The sequence below is a fragment of the Salvelinus fontinalis genome, chromosome 10 (assembly GCF_029448725.1).
Source record: "Salvelinus fontinalis isolate EN_2023a chromosome 10, ASM2944872v1, whole genome shotgun sequence".
NCBI classification, from domain to species: Eukaryota; Metazoa; Chordata; class Actinopteri; order Salmoniformes; family Salmonidae; genus Salvelinus; species Salvelinus fontinalis.
Window position 1 is genome coordinate 37,315,762 of NC_074674.1, and position 22,318 is coordinate 37,338,079.

The following is a 22,318-nucleotide window of genomic DNA, read 5'->3' on the forward strand; positions in this document are numbered from 1 at the left end:
ATACCCTCATTGTTGTCATGTCCAGGGCCATTCAGGGTTATTTTGTATGCTCATGTCATGTAAACTCCTGGCCTTAGTCATACCATTTGATGTGTCAATAGTAGTGGGGCTAAAAATCTGTTGATAATGTAGTCATTTAATATGTGTTTCTTCTTTATCTGTTCATAACTCTTCATATCACCAAGACTGACTAGATTTAATCAAGACACAGTAAATGCACACGCATACTCCGTCCCGCAGGAGCGTTCTATCTGTAGATATGAATCAATGGCCATTGCAGTGTATCCAGGTAAGACAACAGTCAGAGATATCAATCTATCTATCTAAGTATGAATCTATGTATCGACTCGGGGTATATAGCCAAGTTATCGTTACTTATTATTACTTTTATTATGTTTTACTTTTCTATGATTTCTCTATTTTCTTTCTCTCTGCATTGTTGGGAAGGGCCCGTAAGTAAGCATTTCACTGTTAGTCTACAAAGTGTTGTTTACAAAGCAAGTGACAAATACAATTTGATTTGATGAATCAGCTTATGATCCTCAGATCTCAGTCAGTGTAGTGGAAGACTCCTGGCAGCAGTTTCAACTTCAATTCAAACCCAAAACCCCCGCAGACCCAACTGTGTCACGATGGGGGACCACAGTGAGAGCGCCATGGATTACATCTCTGAAGGTGTGCACTGCCAGGGGGCTCTGACTGTGGGGCTGGGTGCTGTGTAGAACCCATGGGGTGGTTGGATTAAAGGGTATTGGCTAAACTTTGGCAGTATCGAGATTGTCATACCTTCATACTGACTTTGTGCCATTCCGGGATATTCTGTAATACCCGCACTGAACACCAGGCGTTGTTTTCAAACCCCACTGATACTCTGTAATCCGAAGGATAGCAATGCTAACAAGTACATGTAAAATCCCATAGAGAATGCTAACGAGTACATTGCGAACATTTTGCACAGTTTCTGACATAAACTATACAAATATATGAGTAACTTAAAAATGCTACTCACAGTTTGCTGCACACGCAAAACAAATATTAGCCCGCAAGGCTCTCTATTCAGGAGGGGATTCTCTGCTGTTACCAAGAAAATGCTTGATTTTGGAAGAAGCTAATCACATAGCAAGATACCTAACTAGCTACTAAATTAGCAAACCAAATGCACAACTGCAGAGCACTTTGCACATTTTAGACAGTTAACTTAATAGTTATAAGATACTTTATCTAGCTGGCAAACATTTAGCTGTGAATTCCATACAGTAATTAGATGACCTGGTGCATACTGCACAAACGTGAGTGACTAACACGGCTTCGGTCTCTCATCGTTGTTTGCTTGTAAACAAACACCACATGACACATGAATGGGGACTACCGTAAGCGTCATAATAATGTGACAGGTGAAATGAAGAACGCAATGTTCTTTATCTCTTAACGTATTGCACAAGTTGACAGCACGCATTTAAAAAGTAGCTACAAATATTCAAATGTATTAAAAAATGTCAAAGAAATAGTTTCAACGATATCATCCTGTGGCTTTTTCCAAATATACGGTATACCACCCAACCTAGTATTGGTACTTTAGATTGAAAGCAGACGTGGTCTTCAGGCAGGTATGGTGCTTTGATCTTTGTAAGAGCACAGGGATAGGATTCAGCCAGGTGGTGTTGGTGGTGCAACACATGGATTGCTATTCAGGTATTTGCAGTTGCACGCTGGTTTTATAAAGTAACGCATGGGGTTGTAGCTATATGATGCTGTGTGCTGTGGCCCCATGTGGCTCAGTTGGTAAAGCATGGCACTTGCAACTCCAGGGTTGTGGGTTCAATTTTCATGGGGGACCAGTATGAAAAAAGTAGGACATGTATGCACTCACTACTGTAAGTTTCTCTGGATAAGAATGTCAGCTAAATGACTAAAAAGTGTTCAACTGACAACATGGAGCTTGATTGTGGCGAGACAGTGTGTGGAAAGGGGGAAGTCTACAGCTCCAGTCAGGTATGGTGCTTCTCTGTGATGTGTTGGAACACAGGAGTCCAGATGGTAAGGTGTGATGTTGTGAGAACATGGTGTGTTGCTTTGTTTGGGCTGTGTTTGGACATAAGCCTAAAGTTCATGGGGCATGGATGATCAGGTGTAGTGCTGGGCCCTCTTTGGGAACACCTGGGGGTTCTGACAGGTGTGATATAAAATTCTAGCACAATAATTCAGTTACGATGCTTTTTTTTCAACAAAGAACACTAGGATACTCGATGATGAGAGTCTCTCTCAAACATTGAGGCTTGATTCAAGTGTGGTGGTCTGTGCCACTGCCTTATAAAACCACATTAGCATGTGTATAAAGGGCATGGGTTCTGGTATGGATCTGTGTGCATGGGGACTAAACCCAGTCTTGGTGCTCTGTACTCTGTAGCAGTCCTCCATGACGTGCTAGGGTTCCATACTGGGTCCCCACTTCCCATGCTGCTCTGCTGTGTTGTGTTGGGAGGCCTGCTGTAATCTAAGAGAGGATGTAACAGCCAGGGTTCCCCAACAGCCTGCAGGGGCCCCGCTCATTATTAATGGCCTCCCGCCTGCCTGCCTGCCTGCCTGAGAAAAAAGGAGAAGAGGGAAGGGGAGAGAGGAGAGGATGGGGTGGGGGTGGGCAGTGTGCATTGAAGCCTGTGGCCCACTGGAGCTAGGTGACTGACTCACCTGGATATCTAACCCCCTGCCACTCTACCCTTCGTGTGAGCCAGGAGTTTTTCTTTACAGTGACCAGGAAAATATCTGGCCCACAAGGTAAAAATTGACTGTGTCAGGAACTCCTGGCCCTATACTCTAAGAGAGTAGTGCATGGTGAGGTACACTAAATGAGCTCTATACATGTTATTGCATTTTACACCTACACATATGGTCTGGGAGATATGGCTTGGGGCACTGTTGCCACTTAGTAATGAAATGGGTACACAGTCCTCTGCTTCCGAAAACATCTATCAGAAGTCAAAATGCATCACATTCAGCATAGCCACTAATGGAAAATGAAACTCAGACTTCGCCTGGTATCTAGAATCTGCAACCTAATGCAATGTAAGAAGGCCTTGATACAAGGCTATACACGAACATACCTCATACAGTCTGCTGCACACTACATGGACACACTGTGTAAATGTGTGTGTTTGTAAGGTGGGGTGTTTAATATAAGATGTGTACCACTGTTTGGCAGGGTTAGCCCGCTATCTTTAGTTGCCAGGCAGGCCGTCACATAAAGAAACGTACAACTTTCTGAGAAATAGAGCATGCTGGGAAAGGTTCTGGCCCACAGGCCGGCACAGTGCGACAACATGAATAATGTGTATTGTGCATTTTGGAAGATACTGCACTGGGAAGGGATCTGTGGATTTCTGCTAAAAGTAGTCCCTGTGTGTACTTAAAACGAGATGGATGAAATGGGGTTGTACAGAGGTTTGAAACACAGCAGTGTGTTCAGTGATTTAGCAGATAAACCTTTACTGACCCATTTTGCCTCCACTACTGGTAGTAGAGCTATGAAGAGTGCAGTGAGCCTGTGGGAGAGAGAGTGAAGGTGATGCGGAGAGAGAGTGAAGGTGATGCAGGGTTGTACTGTAACTCTCACATCAATAACCTAACATTTACATTTTGCCCCTGATTTATTTGTGCCTAAATCCAAATCAATGTACTGGTCGCTCGGTACTATTCCTCAAGCCCAGCAATCCAATGGGCCTGTCAGTCAATACTAGACCGCCGTTAACGGCCGGTTACCATGGTAGCCATTGTGCTAATGAGTGATATCATTTACATACCATTCACATAGTACAATGTGGAAAATCATGTTTTTAATTAATGGGAAAATGCTACTAAATTACATTAGGAATTGAAAATGATGTTCCTTATAGAAAGGATCGTTTTTATTAGCGGCATTTATACAGAAACTGGTTTTGGCCAGCTTAATGGTAAGGTAAATGGTGTATCCATTAGTTTGCCTGGCTACCCAGACTCCTTGCACAAACCAAATGCTACACCGCCCACAGACATTAGTTTGCCTGGCTACCCAGACTCCTTGCACAAACCAAATGCTACACCGCCCACAGACATTAGTTTGCCTGGCTACCCAGACTCCTTGCACAAACCAAATGCTACACCGCCCACAGACATTAGTTTGCCTGGCTACCCAGACTCCTTGCACAAACCAAATGCTACACCGCCCACAGACATTAGTTTCTTCTCTGCAATGAGGCTGGATCTGAGTACCTCCCCGACCCTTCACCGAATACGGACACATTGGTCCAGAAACCGATGGGTTGGGCCAGAGCCAGAACCCACGTGGGTAAAGGGGCGGTTTGAAATTCAGAATTGGCTTTGATACTCTGATTGGTTAGAGATGATTCAATTGCTGATTACTTTTTTGTACAACGTCTCACCACAAACAACTTCAATGATGGCAGTCTCAGACTAAAGTATGTAGCGAACGACAGAACAGCGGAAGAATTTAGTGAGAGTCCTCAGGCTATCTGTTAGTATCATCAGGAGTAAATGTATTGATCCACTGGTTAATCTTGGATTAATGAATTAATGGTTAAATTCAAAATGATGACAGGGATATTCACAGTAGCACAGGTTGATGTTTTATGAATGAGTATACTTTGTGTCATTCATAGCTCTGGTCCTGCTGGGTATCAACATCTTTACAGGTTGAATCACAGTAACACTGGTTGAGTAGCATACAGACTGAAGCTTACAAGTAGAGGGGAGGGCCTAAATATAATGCAAATGTTACAGGAGCTCTTGTTGGTTTACTACTTTATATACGTGTGGTATTGGTACCACCTACCTACAAGTCTACATGTGACATTGATTGCAAAGTGGAGCTTCCTTCTGAAGTGCTAGTACGTACAGTCAGCATGGTATGGGGAATGGCAAAACTGCGGAAATCCATTGCTGAATAATGTAAATTCATGACATTAATAAGTGATTCATATAACAATTTTTCCAAATTCGTTGAAATGGAACATATAGCTCATGAGACTTGCAGTTCATTAGCTGTTTCTAACGATACATTATGATTGGTTGTTTGCTGAGTGTGTATTTTCTGTCTAATGAGGCTACCACATGCTGGTTTCCATAGCTCCCTGAGTCCATATCAGTCACATTGCATCTTTTTTGTAAGTTACATTGCATTTCATTCCATTGTTGTTATTGTCACTGATGTTCTGAGCTGGGTGAAAGCTTATGGCGTACTGAGTGATATTGAAGCTGGGCTTGGATACTGACGATAAGCTTCTTAGCCTAATAAAGTCAGAGTGAGTAGTAACAAGCCAAGTCGACTCCTCTTATTTATTTAGCTAGACAGGCAATACAAAAACAATTGAAAGGCATTAGGTTTTAATCCAGTTAGTGTTTTTATTCATTCGTTTCTCAGGGAGGTGGATGGAGAGTTAGTGACAGAGGGTGCAGTTCCCTGACAACTGAAAAATCTTCATAGCTGCATTTGCCTTTCATCTTTTTTCATCCATTTTGTAAGCTCTTTTTTGAACATCTTAAACGATCTGTTTTGAGGGAGTGCGTCACTACATGGTCAATTACCTCTGCATTTCACTGTGGTCCTGTAATATCACATCCATGTACCGGGGAACCATACTCGGTTAATGTTTCACAAGCCAGATTTCAGAATTCAACATAAGAAACTGCATTACCTTAAGTTCATGTGAGGTTCAGTGACTAGTAGTGAGTGACTGTCCTAATATGGACATCGTAGTAGAGTGTGATCCCTGACCATGTAAGGTTGTGTTTGGCCCCCTTCACATCCTGGGTCATGAATCCAGCCAGAGTGTGCTTGTTGGACATGGTCAGGGTGTGACGGCGTACAGGTACTGTTGATTTATCTCCTCGGACAGAGGGGGCTTGGCGATGCATGGCAATTGCATCGCTGTCATTAATCATGGAAGACCTCGCCCGGTGCCACAGAAATTAATTAACGCCTAACAATCAGCATAGGGTTGATGATTCACACTGTATAGCTTTGACAAAAAAATAGCATTCCTGGACTTTGCAAAGGTGTTAGGCATGAAGTCACAAACAGGTGGTCAGTCAGAAAGAAGGATGGAGAGATATACACTACTGGACCAAAAGTATGTGGAGACCCTCTCAATTCCAAAATCATGGGCATTTATATAGAGTTGCTTCCCCCTTTGCTGCTATAACAGCCTCCACTCTTCTGGGAAGGCTTTCCACTAGATGTTGGAACATTGCTGCTGGGACCTGCTTCCATTCAGCCACAAGAGCATTAGTGTGGTCAGGCACTGATGTTAGGCGATTAGGCCTGACTTGCAGTTGGCGTTCCAATTCATCCCAAAAGTGTTCGTTGGGATTGAGGTCAGGGCTCTGTGCAGGCCAGTCTAGTTGTTCCACACCGATCTCGACAAAACAGCCCAAGACCATTATTCCTCCTCTACCAAACTTTATAGTTGGCACTATGCATTGGGGCAGGTAGTGTTCTCCTGGCATCCGCCAACCCAGATTTGTCCGTCGGACTACCAGATGGTGAAGCGTGAGTCATCACTCCAGAGAATGCATTTCCACTGCTCCAGAGTCCAATGGCGGCGAGCTTTACACCACTCCAGCCGACGCTTGGCATTGCTCATGGTGATCTTAGACTCGTGTGTGGCTGCATGGCCATGGAAACTAATTTCATGAAGCTCCCGATGAACAGTTCCTGTGCGAACGTTGCTTCCAGAGGCAGTTTGGAACTCGGTAGTGAGTGTTGCATTTTTACGCACTATGCGCTTCAGCACTCGGCGGTCCCATTTTGTTAGCTTGTGACACCTACCACTTTGCAGCTGAGCCATTGTGGCTCCTAGACGTTTCCACTTCACAATAACAGCACTTACAGTTGACCGGGGCAGCTCTAGTAGGGCAGAAACTTGATGAACTGACTCGTTGGAAAGGTGGCATGTTGAATGTCACTGAGCTCTTCAGTCAGGCCATTCTACTGCCAATGTTTGCTATGATGATTGCATGGCTGAGTGCTCGATTTTATACACCTATCAGCAACGGGTGTGGCTAAAATAGCCAAATCCAGTCATTTGAAGGGGTGTACTTTGTTCATGGTGACGGCTAATGACAGTGAAGTGAAGAAATTGTCCATGGTGACGTTTCTCCCCTTGCCAAAGTAAGGTTACACAAGCCTCATCACCACATTCTCTGACACTCGCTCACCTGCTGCCCGGTGTGGATCTTTTCCCAGATACTGAAAGCCGTTTAGCATGTAAAATGATGCACGCTCTCACTGTGTAGCCTACTCCAGGTAAGCCAGAGTCGACTGATGAGACTGTTAGGATTCGGTGGACTGATATAGGATACATGCCATTTTAAGATTATAATTCAAATAGATCAATACAATAGAATGGCCCACCCTGTTCTTCATTCACAATTGGTGATTACATAATAATGCATTGTTCGCTTCCCCTCGCTCATCAACTCACCCATTCTACCCCTTTCTACCCATCATACTTTACTTCATTTATTTCATTTGTTATTATATGTGTGAAATTAGTTTTGGCATAGTTTAGGTTCAGTTTTGAGGCCATTATCAGGACGATTATCAGTTAGGCACTGCATTCTTAACTGTCGAGAGAAGGAGGGGCAACGGGGAAAATCATTCAAAAATGACATGCCCTCCTAAAACTGGTTATAACTCCAGTTCTGTTTGTGATATTAAGATTCTAACACGTACAGTGTGTTATATAGACTTATTTAGGAAAATTCAAGATCGGAGGGGGGCATGACTTTAAAAATGGCAGAGTAATAGTTAAAAAAATGTGTATGAGCTGTCAAAATGACTGCTTTAGCAGTTCTAGTGTTAAACCTCCCGTTCTGGACTCGTTGTGTCATTGTATGGCTCATACATGCATAACAAACAATCTACAGTCCTCTCCCAGCAGAAAAGGCCACAGAATCCTTACATTCTAACATGTCATCATTTAGTGAATGAGTTCTACGTGCTTGTTCCTGTCATGTAGTGAACGCGCGCTCTGAAGCAACTGGGATGAGTGGTTGCATGCGTAGCCACACAAATACATTAGAAGATAATTGTCAACCCGATCAGAAACATTATGCCCACAACCTGTATCTCCTAAATGGTTTAGCTGGTGTATTTTGTTAGAATTTTGGAATATATTGTCCATCCATTTATCACCAACATAGTCATGAAGAGGGCATGACAACACCTCTTCCCCTCAGGATGCTGAAAAGATTATGCATGGGCCCTCAGATCCTCAAAAAGTTATGCAGGTGCACCATTGAGAGCATCTTGACTTGCTGCATCTCTGCTTGGTATGGCAACTGCTTGGCATCTGACCGCAAGACGCTATAGAGGGTAGTGCGTATGGCCCAGTACATCACTGGGGCCGAGCTCCCTACCATCCAGAACCTCTATACCAGGTGGTGTCAGAGGAAGGCCCTAAAAATTGACTCCAATCACCCAAGTCATAGACTGTTCTCTCTGCTGACGCACGACAAGCGGTACTGTTGCACCAAATCTGGAACCAATAGGACCCTGAACAGCTTATACTCCCAAGCCACAAGACTGCTAAATAGTTAGTTAAATAGTTCACCAATACCTACCCGGACTATCTGTATTGACCCTTTTTGCACTAACTCTTTTGACTCATCACATACGCTGCTGTTACTGTTTATTGTCTATCCTGTTGCCTAGTCACTTTATCCCTACCTACAGTGCATTCGGAAATTATTCAGACCTCTTGACTTTTTCCACATTTTGTTACGTTACAGCCTTATTCAAAAAAAAATCCTCATCAATCTAAACACAACACCCCATAATGACAAAGCGGAAACAGGTTTTTAGAAATTCTTGCAAATGTATTACAAATAAAAAAATAATTCCTTATTTACATTAGTATTCAGACCCTTTGCTATGAGACTCAAAATTGAGCTCAGGTCATCCTGTTTCCATTGATCATCCTTGTGATATTTTTACAACTGGATCTGAGTCCACTTGTGGTAAATTAATTTGATTGGACATGATTTGGAAGGCACACACCTGTCTATATATGGTCCCACCGTTTACAGTGCATGTTAGAGCAAAAACCAAGCCATGAGGTCGAAACAATTGTTGTTAGAGCTCCGAGACAGAATTGTGTCGAGGCACAGGTCTGGGGAAGGGTACCAAAAAATGTCTGTGGTATTGAAGGTCCTCAAGAACACAGTGGCCTCCATCATTATTAAATGGAAGAAGTTTGGAACCACCAAGACTCTTCCTAGAGCTGGCCGCCCAGCCAAACTGAGCAATCGGGGGAGAAGAGCCTTGGTCAGGGAGGTGACCAAGAACCCGATGGTCACTCTGAATGAGTTCCTCTGTGGAGATGGGAGAACCTTCTAGAAGGACAACCATCTCTGCCGCACTCCACCAATCAGGCCATTATGGTAGAGTGGTCAGGCGGAAGCCAATCCTCAGTAAAAGGTACATGAGAGCACGCGTGGAGTTTGCCAGAAGGCACTTAAAGGACTCAGATCATGAGAAAACCAACATTTGCAAAAATATCTAAAAACTTGTTTTTGCTTTGTCATCATGGGTGATTGTGTGTACAGTTGTGGCCACAAGTTTTGAGAATGACACAATATTAAATTCCATAAGTTTTGCTGCTTCAGTGTCTTTAGATTTTTTTGTCAGATGTTACTATGGAATACTGAAGTAAAATTACAAGCATTTAATAAGTGTCAAAGGCTTTTATTGACAATTACATGACGTTGATGCAAAGAGTCAATATTTGCAGTGTTGACCCTTCTTTTTCAAGACCTCTGCAATCCACCCTGGCATGCTGTCAATTATCTTCTGGGCCACATCCTGACTGATGGCAGCCCATTCTTGCATAATCAATGCTTGGAGTTTGTAAGAATTTGTGGGGTTTTGTTTGTCCACCTCTTGAGGATTGACCACAAGTTCTCAATGGGATTAAGGTCTGGGGAGTTTCCTGGCCATGAACCCAAAATATTGATGTTTTGTTCCCCGATCCAAATAGTTATCACTTTTGCCTTATAGCAAGGTGCTCCAACATGCTGGAAAACACATTGTTCGTCACCCAACTGGTCCTGGATGGTTGGGAGAAGTTGCTCTCGGAGGATGTGTTGGTACCATTCTTTATTCATGGCTGTGTTCTTAGGCAAAATTGTGAGTGAGCCCACTCCCTTGGCTGAGAAGCAACCCCACACATGAATGGTCTCAGGATGCTTTACTGTTGGCATGACACAGGACTGATGGTAGCCCTCACCTTGTCTTCTCTGGACAAGCTTTTTTCCGGATGCCCCAAACAATCGGAATGGGGTTTCATCAGAGAAAATTACTTTACCCCAGTCCTCAGCAGTCCAATCCCTGTACCTTTTACAGAATATCAGTCTGTACCTGATGTTTTTCCTGGAGAGAAGTGGCTTCTTTGCTGCTCTTCTTGACACCAGGCCATCCTCCAAAATTCTTCGCCTCACTGTGCGTGCAGATGCACTCACACCTGCCTGCTGATGCACTCACACCTGCCTGCTGCCATTCCTGAGCAAGTTCTGTACTGGTGGTGTCCCGATCCCGCTGCTGAATCAACTTTAGGAGACGGTCCTGGTGCTTGCTGGACTTTCTTGGGCTCCCTGAAGCCTTCTTCACAACAATTGAACTGCTCCCCTCGAAGTTCTTGATGATCCGATAAAAGGTTGATTTAGGTGCAATCTTACTGGCAGCAATATCCTTGCCTGTGAAGCCCTTTTTGTGCAAAGCAATGTTGACGGCATGTGTTTCCTTGCAGGCAACCATGGTTGACAGAGGAAGAACAATGATTCCAAGCACCACCCTCCTTTTGAAGCTTCCAGTCTGTTATTCGAACTCATCAGCATGACAGAGTGATCTCCAGCCTTGTCCTCGTCAACACTCACACCTGTGTTAACGAGAGAATCATTGACATAATGTCAGCTGGTCCTTTTGTAGCAGGGCTGAAATGCAGTGGAAATGTTTTTTGGGGATTCAGTTAATTTGCATGGCAAAGAGGGAATTTGCAATTAATTGCAATTAATCTGATCACTCTTCATAACATTCTGGAGTATATGCAAATTGCCTTCATACAAACTGAGGCAGCAGACTTTGTGAAAACGTATATTTGTGTCATTCTCAAAACCTTTGGCCACAACTGTAGATTGATGAGGAAAAACAACAATCTAATCAATTTTAGAATAAGGCTATTACGTAACAAAATGTGGAAAAAGTCAATGGGTCTGAATACTTTCCGAATGCATTGTATTTGTACATATCTTCCTCAAGTACCTCGTACCCCTGCACATAGACTCGGTACTGGTACCCTGTGTATGTAGCCAAGTTATTTTTAGTCATTGTGTATTTATTCCTTGTGTTATTATTTATCCAAATCTCTGCATTGTTGGGAAGGGCCCATAAGTAAACATTTCACTGTTAGTCTTCACCTGTTGTTTACGAAGCATGTGACAAATTAAACAACATTTGATCAAATTTGATTTGACGCACTCCAGAAATGTATACTGCAAACTTTCACCCACCTTTTAGATAAGAAAATATTGGCCTATATTTATGTTGTGTCAACTCTCCAAATCAAATAATTTCATGTTTCCACCTTTTGTCTTTATAAACTTTTCACACAGGTATTCCCTGATATGAGGTAATCCAATATGGCCAACACTGCAGCTGTTGATTGCCAGCGAATAATCATTCATTACTAGGCATATGATATAATTAATACATTACTTTAAAGGAGTAGGACATTTTATTAATGTTCTTTTAACCTTTATTTAACTAGACAAGTCATTTGATGCAAACAAATAAGTATACATTTTCCGTTGTATATAATGACATTATTACACTTGTTTGCCATACTAGTCTGAGACAATGCATGCTACAACAGGAACTAGCCTACAACAACCAAACTAATAGACAATGTTGATTGGCAGGTGGAATGATGTGTAATGAGGTTGCAAGTTAAAGTAGGAGGCAGGATCAGGTCAGCGCAGCACAGAGGATCAAGAACAATGACGTAATGACGTACACAACTGTGCACAATTTTAGGGGACCAGTTTTAGCTCAAGTGCTACTTTCAAAACTACTAGCTGAAATTATACAAAACCATTATAACGCATCTTTAATTGCTTACATTATACTTCTCGATATACTTCTCAATTTCCCGCCATTACAGGTTGAGAACAAATGATGCGCTGCGTGAAATATGTCGACTGGAGCTCTCTCGCTGAAGACTCAATAAACAGCAAACAAAATTTACTCGCCAGATGAAAGTTTTCAATTGAATTGATTAGTTTAGTCTTTTATGTCTAGAGACATCCTTTATGTGAACTGAAACTCTATTAAAGTCCTTGAGAAAGTAATGTTCAAAATTACTGTCAGGCTCACCCTGTAAGATTTCAGCCCTTTAATTTAAATGGACTATCATTCTAAGGTTTCAACATTCCGTTTTTAATTCTTCCTCTGATCTCATTGTCCTAATATATTTCATTACCGAGCTAAGTGGATAGACCACCGTTTTCCAGCTCGTAGTCCGTTACTAATGGAAAAGTATAATATCTGAACTGGCTGACCCTCGAGGACAGATACTGTCTGATAATATCACCGCTCATACTGTCTGAAAGAAGTCATTCTGTATTCTCTACCTTATTTCCCAGGTACTTATGTCCAGAGAATGGTCAACGACTAAGCGAAAGTGTAGTATATATTCAGATATAATTTTATTGACTAGAGAAAATGACTTTTGTCTGATATATGGTCTTAAAGTGAATTTATTGGTACTTAGTCCCTTTTAAGAGGGCTTTCCCGAGCTGAATTGGAATCAGACAAGGACAATGTTTCAGTGACTACAGCTAGAGGACACTTCACTTTGACCATTGTAGTGTGGTGTCTGATAAACGGCTTTCACTCATTTCTTTAGTCTGTGGAACTAGATGAGAGTGCATAGTATGTTAATCACGTCTTTCTGAATTCAGGTGCCTCCTGTGGATAAGGTTAACACGAACAGCGGGGGATAATTCCTTTAGCTGCAAATACTTGACGAGTGACTCATCAAATGTTCTGACTAAGACAGGAAATTGTTTTATTAACATCACACCTAGGGTGCAAGATTGTCAACTACTTTTTTCTCCATACGCACCCCTGCCGTTTTTACTTAACTAAGTTCTTATCAAAACGTATAATAACATGCAGTGTTTGTTTACTTATTAATACCATCATTGCTGTCACAAATACAATACTATTTCTAGTTGTACTATTGTTTTATATCTACTATATCAATGAAATCCTGACAAATATACAGACCTTTGGTGCAATTATTTAATACAAATTTAAACTTTGGAGGAACAAGTTTAAAAGTAACAACATGAAAACAACATCTAAATATGTAGAATGGCGGTCTTTATTTTCATTAATCTGCTACTGTAGATCCATGAGCAAGCAGTCGGAACAGCTTTGAAAATGTTAAAGAGCTTTGATTCCTTGTTGTCATGTTCTAATATTTATAACTAATTGCTATGGAAGGACAACACTCAAGTCAATGAAGATCCCACGCATTCAGTTTCCTAAAAACATACCCTCAAAAGGAAATTGGAAATTGCATTTACAGGAAGTGTGTCCTTTGGAAGTTTCAGCACTAAAAGCAATCAAATTCAGCAGAGTTTCCAAAAAGACTTATCCGGAAATGGAATGAAAAGTGTGGTGTCAAATAGATTCAGCCAGTTTCAATGTAGCAATGACTTTTGATAATTACTATCTCCCCTCCAATAATTTTGCAATTGTACCTTTGATTACTACCACATTTTGTGTGTTTTTTGCGTTATTTGTAACTTATTTTGTACATAATGTTTCTGATACCGTCGCTAATGACCGAAAAGAGCTTCTGGATATCAGGACAGCGATTACTCCCCTTGTACTGGACGAAAAAATGTTCTTTAACGAGTCGGATGCCAACGATTTACTTCAGACACCCGACAAGGCCCAAATCCCCGCCAATCGCATGAAGATGAGACGGATATATCAGGGAATTTGGTTGGGGTGCCTTGTAAGTATCTGATGGACTGTTAGCCATCATGCAATCATTGGATAACAAAAGGGATGAGCTCCGATCAAGACTATCCTACCAGCAGGACATTAAAAACTGTAATATCTTATGTTTCACCGAGTCGTGGCTGTACGACAACATGGATAACATATATCTGGCAGGGTTTTCGGTCCATCGGCAAGATAGAAAAGTTGCCTCCGGTAAGACAAGGGGTGACAGTCTGTCTCTAGTTGTAAATAACAACTGGTGCACGAAATCTAATATTAAGGAAGTCTCTAGGTTTTGCTCGCCTGAAGTAGAGTATCTCATGATAAGCTGTAGACCACACTATTTACCAAAAATCATCTATATTTTTGGTAGCAGTCTATTTACCACCACAAACCGATGCTGGCACTAAGACGGCATTCAATGAGCTGTATAAGTCCATAGGCAAAAAGAAAATGCTCATCGAGAGGCGGCGCTCCTAGTGGCCGGGGACTTTAATGCAGGGAAACTTAAATCTGTGTTACCTCATTTCTACCAGCATGTTAAATGTGCAACCAGAGGAAAAAATCCTCTAGACAACCTTTACACCACACACAGAGACGCGTACAAAGCCCTCCATTTGGCAAATCTGACCATAACTCTATCCTCCTGATTCCTGCTTACAAACAAAAACTAATGCAGGAAGTACCAGTGACTCGCTCAATAAGGAAATGATCAGATGACGCAAATGCTAAGCTACAGGACTGTTTTGCTAGTACAGACTGGAATATGTTCTGGGATTCTTCCGATGCCACTGAGGAGTACACCACATCAGTCATTGGCTTCCTCAAGTACATCGATGACAATGTCCTCATAGTGACCGTACTTACATACCCCAACCAGAAGCCATGGATTACAGGCAACATCCTTACTGAGATTCCGCATTCAAGGAGCGGGACTCTAACCTGTACGCTTATAAGAAATCCCGGTATGCCCTCCGACGAACCAGTAAACAGGCAAAGCGTCAATACAGGACTAAGATTGGATCGTACTACACCGGCTCCGATGCTCGTCAGATGTGGCAAGGCTTGCAAACTACAGACTACAAATGGAAGCACAGTCGCGAGCTGCTCAGTGACACGAGCCTACCAGATGAGGTAAATAACTTATATGCTCGCTTCAAGGCAAGCAACACTGAGGCATGCATGAGAGCATCAGCTGTTCCGGAAGACTGTGTGATCACATTCTCCATAGTCGTTGTAAGACCTTTATACAGGTCAACATTTACAAGGCCGCTGGGCCAGATGGATTACCAGGACGTGTAATCCGAGCATGCACTGACCAACTGGCAAGTGGCTTCACTAACATTTTCAACCTGTCCCTGACCGAGTCTGTAATACCAACATGTTTCAAGCAGACCATCATAGTCCCTGTGCCCAAGAACACCAAGGTAACCTGCCAAAATGACTACCGAGCTGTAGCACTCACGTCTGTAGCTATGAAGGGCTTTGAAAGGCTGGTCATGGCTTACATCAACACCATTGTCCCAGAAACCCTAGACCCACTCCAATTTGCATACCGACCCAACAGATCCACTGATGATGCAATCTCTATTGCACTCGATGCTGCCCTTTCCCACCTGGACAAAAGGAACACCTATGTGAGAATGCTATTCATTGACTACAGCTCAGCGTTCAACACCATTGTGCCCTCAAAGCTCATCACTAAGCTAAGGACCCTGGGACTAAACACCTCCCTATGCAACTGGATCCTGGACTATCTGACGGGCCATCCCAAGGTGGTGAGGGTAGGTAACAACACATCTGCCACTTCTGATCATCAACACAGGGGCCCCTCAGTGGTGCGTGCTCAGTCCCCTCCTGTAGTCCCTGTTCACCCATGACTGCACGGCCAAGCACGACTCCAACACCATCATTAAGTTTGCCGATGACACAACAGTGGTAGGCCTGATCACCAACAACAATGAGACAGCCTATAGGGAGGAGGTCAGAGACCAGTCTGGTGCCAGGCTTCTTAACAGCTTCTACGCTCAGGCCAGACTCCTGAATACCTAATCAAATGGCTACCCAGACTATTTGCACTGTCCCCACCCCACTCCCCATTTTACGCTGCTGCTACTCTCTGTTTATTATCTATGCATAGTCACTTTACCTCTACCTACATGTACATATTACCTCAATTACCTCAACTAACCAGTTTGATTTGAACATATAAATTCCGTATGACAGGTTTTTCATAGTAACTTGGCAAAAAGCAATAAAAAGCTCCTTTACCAAACTACTAGTTTACTCCTGCTCAAAACACAGATGGAAAAAAATCTATGCATTTTATAGTAACTTGGTCCCAATTGATTTGTGATAGCATTATGACGTGCCTTTAGCATTTGCAATATAGTGAGCAGAGGTCAGCTTTTTGTACTGTAGTGCTGCTACCTGATTACATTTAATGTTAGGCCATAAATGTTAGTAGTAGTATATTTAAAGGAGGACGTTTTTAAAGGCTATAGTTTTATATACCTTAAATAATGTAATTAGACCAGAGCCAACTCTTTTATCAGGGTTGTTACTGTATTCATAGGGGTGGAACAGACCTCTATTGCCAAGGTGTAATATCCATTAATATTAACCATAATACTTGTAAACTTTACTATGGTATGGTGAGTATCTCTGTAACTGCTTTCCTCTTCCTCTTCATCCGAAGAGGAGGAGCATGGATTGAACCAAGACGCAGCGTTGTGATAATACATGATATTTAATCAACAAAACAGAAAACACGACGAACACTTGAATAATTACAAAACAATAAACGACGTAGACAGACCTGGACGACGAACTTACATGAAACACGAAGAACGCATGAACTGGAAAACTGACTACATAAAACGAACGAACAAACCAAAACCGAAACAGTCCCGTGTGGCGTAACATACACAGACACAGGAGACAACCACCCACAACAAACAATGTGAAAACACCTACCTTAATATGACTCTCAATCAGAGGAAATGAAAACCACCTGCCTCTAATTGAGAGCCATATCAGGTCACCCTTTAACCAACATAGAAACACATAACATAGACTACCCACCCAAACTCACGCCCTGACCGTCAAACACATACAAAATAACAGAAAACCGGTCAGGAACGTGACAATCTCCAATAGTGTACTCAAGGTTAAGCTTTTCTTTCCGTCATCTACATAACTATATATCCATTATGTTACACAGAAGATAATGAATAATGACCCTACAATAAATGTTTAAGACATGCTAAAATACCTATTGGATGTATCTATATGTGTGCTTTAACAATTCTGATACAGGTAAATAATCCATTGGTGAAGAACTGTACATTTTGAGTTTCTTATTCATCATACTATATCCTGTGTGATATCACTTTCCTTTGTGCTGATATATATCCTCACGTTCTTTCTTTCAAAACTGATTACATCACTTAATTGAAAAGACAATAGTAAAGTTCTGAATTAACATACAGTAATGTAATTAGAAGAGAAATGAGAAATGAGAAATCCAATAAGTTTATGAATCCATCTGGGAGAGAAGATGACAAATGCATAACGAAAGGCTGAGATGTGTGTGTGTGTGTGTGTGTGTATGCATGTGTGTGTGTGCTATTTGATTCTCTGTATGTTTGTTTTGCTTCTCTGTATGTCTGAAAGTTTGTTTGTTTTAACCTCTGTTTAACTAGGTAAGTCAGTTAAGAACAAATTATTATTTACAATGATGACCTACCAAGAGGCAAAAGGCTTCCTGCGGGAACGTGGTCTGGGATTAAAAATGAAAATGTAGGACAAAACACACATCACTACAAGAGAAACACTACAACACTACATAAAGAGAGACCTAAGACAACAACATAGCATGGCAGCAGAACATGACAACACAGCATGGTAGCACCACAACATGACAACAACACGGTAGCAACACAACATGGCAGCAGGTGAAGGGCACACACCATTGGCATGTCCTGTCTTCGACAGGAAATGCAGGTTCTTACACCTTTTCTGTTTCCCCCTCTCTCTCTAAGTGAGGTGGGAAGCATATGCTCCCATGTTTGTGAATCATCTTACACATAACTATCAGTAACACCACTTACAGTATATGAGTCTGGCTTGTAGAATACACAACACATTCTGGCCAGATAGCAGTATAGGCATTAACTGCAGGGTCCTCCTGCTCACTAGGGCTTTGTGAGTACACTACACCATCCCTGCCAATAGATTTCATCCGTCCACCTCTACAAGATCAGAACAGGAAGAGACATTTGACCGAGGTGTCATTGGGGAGAATCCAGAACAATGGATAAGTTCATCTTAATGTGTGTATGATTACCCCCGGCTTCACTCTTTGGCAGGAGGGCCGACGGCCGGAACGTGAGAGCAGAAGATGGTGCAATCATTTGGAGAATGGTCTCTTTAATGGGATTGGAGTATTTAAAAAAGTCTATGTACTTTGCAGATAAGGGGACTGTTTATCCTGTTAATGTGTCACTTTAAATACATTAGGCCCTTTTTGGCTGGCTGCCTCCCTAATCCCAAATAGCATGAGACAAACCATTTATAGATCCTCACATAAATTAGAGTGGCATTGTTTTGGGTAATGAAACTCAATTTCCTTGTAAGAATAGGGTTTCCGGTTGAAACCAAATGATATCACTACTCAATTGTGTATTAAATCCCTTAATTTGGGGGCACTTTGGGTTTTACAGCGTTGTTAAGGTGCTGGGCCTTATTATTGGATGTAAAACAGAGGTGACTTTGGGCTGCTGGGCTAGAGGCAGAGAGATGGCTTAGGAGGAGTGTGTGTGCTCTCTATAGAGGAGAGAGATACATGGGGCTCAATGCAGCATGGCAGCAGTGGTAGATAGCAGGCCACTATTAGTTGACTTCTATGTGCTCCTAAAGGTCACTCAGTTCTACCATAAAAATAACACCCACTATGTTCTATAATTCATGGGCCTCTATGCACTTGTCTACCTCTATGTTTTAGTGTTCATTATATGACTGGGAAAGGAACCAGGATCTGTTGAACCATGGTTGTAAACTATCAGAAAACATCTACGGTAGGTTTTATTTGTATGAATATATTATCATATCATTTGTTTTCTCTCGTCCAGTTTTATACAGCAAGGCCATAAACTTGAGTTAATCTGTACGTCCCTATCTCGGACGTCCTCTGTAAAGCTCTGTTACCTAGGTTACGTCATAAAGCACCTATTTTATAGTATAAATCAGATGGTCCCTTATTGAGTGAACCTTTTTATAAGTAGAGTCTGAAATGTGTTTGGTTCCTGCTAGAGGCGGTGGGCACTGCCCTGGCTAGCTGCTGGCTTGCTGCTGGCTCTGTGATTGAGCACAGTTTGAGTTGGCGTGGGTGTTGGAGTAAAGATGGACCTTTGGTCCCACTGGCACAACTGATTGTTAATACCTTATTCTCACCGGACCCTAGCCCCAGGGGAAGTCCTAGACACTGGTAGAATCCAATTATCCCACCGGACCTCCTGTTTTCTATTTGAAGTGATTGCTGTCCTTTGTACCTCATCAGCAATAGCAGCAGAGCCTGAAAAACATTATGTGGCATAGGGCAGACATATTTCAGCATAATTATATCTTGGAGAAATCCCACTGTCGGTGTTGCAACAGTAATGCAGCAGTACATTACTAAGATGATGAGGGTCAAGCAGCTTTAAAAATGAATCTGTGGAGATGGCAGATGGTAATGGTGTGCGGGTGGTACAGAGGTCACGACCAGGTCATCCACTAGGAAGTGATGAGTTGTCAAAATTGGAGACCGCTGTGCTGACTGTGTTGAGCAGTGCAGCAGGCAGTGCAGAGACAGCTGTCACAGCAGAAGGAGCCCTCAAAGACCCCACTGACAGGGAGAGACACCTGGTGACATATCTTTTTGTCTGGGAGACAGAGGGTAATTTTGACTGCCTTTGTGCAATGCCCATGTCATATGTCCATGTCATATAAGGGAATATTACTTTGTCATATAATATCATTTTATGGTATATTGTATTCATCCTGATTCTATTTGCCTGTGCTGTAGATGTAGCTTGCACATATCAAATGATTGCTCTTTCAACTAGCTTACTTGATCACAATACAATAACATTAAGCCCATTGTTATATAACCTCCATGAATCTTTGTATTTGCTGCTTGTCTCCTGACCCTTAATTAATGATGACTAGCCAGGACCTGAAGATGACATTGATGGCCTCTCTCATGCCCATGATCTCTCTCTCTCTCTCTCTCCCTCTCCCTCTTCCCCCTGGTTGACATTATTAGCTGTTCAGTCCTGACTGGGAGAATATGATCTCTCTCCCTCTCCCTCTCCCCCCTGGATGACATTATTAGCTGTTCAGTCCTGACTGGGAGAATATGATCTCTCTCTCTCTCTGTCTCTCTGTCTCTCTGTCTCTCTGTCTCTCTGTCTCTCTGTCTCTCTGTCTCTCTCTCTCTGTCTCTCTCTCTCTCTCTCTCTCTCTCTCTCTCTCTCTCTCTCTCTCTCTCTCTCTCTCTCTCTCTCTCTCTCTCTCTCTCTCTCTGTCTCTCTGTCTCTCTGTCTCTCTGTCTCTCTGTCTCTCTGTCTCTCTGTCTCTCTGTCTCTCTGTCTCTCTCTCTCTCTCTCTCTCTCTCCCTCTCCCCCCCGGATGACATTATTAGCTGTTCAGTCCTGACTGGGAGAATATGATCTCTCTCTTCACATAGATGGCATGGCAGGACGTTAGGATCCAACTGTGCCACCGGAAATTAGCAAATTTCAATGCCTTGGAACATGCTCTTTCTCCTCACTATGCATTTTTATTGTAATCATTTTTAATGGCCTTTACGTCCATGAATGCCAACTATTTAATTAGGGAGTGTTATAAAGACATTGGGGTGGCTTTAAGTTGTTAAGTGTTTAATTTCAATGGGAAGTGCACAGTGTTGGGGAAGCTACTCTGAAAATATAGTTTACCAAGCTACCAATTACTTCACACTGGAAGAAGTTAAGCTACACTAAAGCTACCCCTATGAAAAAAATATAGTTTACTTATTAAGTAATGTTTCTTTTGTTAGGTTCTAATTCTCAGAGTAAAAAACTCAACAGACACTATTAAAGCTTAACCAAGTTTAATTCTTCTCAGAGGATCAATACAGCTGCATTTGACAAAACATGTTTCCATCAAAACAAGTATATATTCTCCAATTTAGATGCACTCCTCATTTTCTCCAATCCTTACATCTTTTATGGTTCGACAGGAAGACGAAGTGATGGGGTAATAAACCGTTCCTTCTTCCTTAAGGTGACCTGACCTCAACCCCCTCGATGCCTGGCTCTCTCCCCTTATCAATGCCTGCCACATGTGATCGCTTCCCTGCCCAACTCACGGCTGCTATGGTGCCTGGTACCAGACTGTGTCTCTTCTCCTCCCATAGGATCCCTGATGGCTAACAATATCATATCCTGACATAATGTTAACGTTATACATGACCCTCTCTCCCTCAGTGACATGAATAAGTATATTTCATATTCTCAGAACCCAACACTTTGAAAAAGTAATTTAGCTCATCCAAACTACTTTGTGAAACATGATCATCTGTAAATCTGAAATGTCATAGACTATAAATTGCAAGAACAGGTCAATTTGGGGTCATATGTTAACAGAATATGTAATTTAGCCTAAAAAACACATAAGCGATGTATTAAGTGAGAATTAGGCAGGTCTGATGCTGAAAAAGAAAGGAAATTATTGCCTACTGTTGGGTTCAGCTTGAAATATACTCATTCATGTACCATACTAAAACGTATTGATTACTTTACATATATAAGGAATGTATATGTATGTGTAGGGTGCCGTCTTTCGGATGGGACGTTAAACGGGTGTCCTGACTCTCTGAGGTCATTAAAGATCCCATGGCACTTATCGTAAGAGTAGGGGTGTTAACCCTGGTGTCCTGGCTAAATTCCCAATCTGGCCCTCAAACCATCATGGTCACCTAATAATCCCCAGTTTACAATTGGCTCATTCATCCCCCTCCTCTCCCCTGTAACTATTCCCCAGGTCGTTGCTGCAAATGAGAACGTGTTCTCAGTCAACTTACCTGGTAAAATAACGGTAAAATAAAAAATAAATAAATAAATAAATATGTCGGGGTCAATGGAGGATGGATAAGAACTAGGTGTATGGAAAGTTATTGAGTGAGGAAGGGGGAGTGCAGAAAGTTTACATTCTGTCAACATGTTATTGTTA

At 42.1% G+C, this 22,318-nt stretch overlaps 1 protein-coding gene across 2 annotated transcripts in view; it reads left to right on the plus strand.

Moving 5' to 3' along the window:
• Positions 1-22,318, plus strand: part of LOC129864123 (astrotactin-2-like) — a 485,619-nt gene that overhangs the window by 57,319 nt on the left and 405,982 nt on the right. The window lies entirely within an intron of this gene.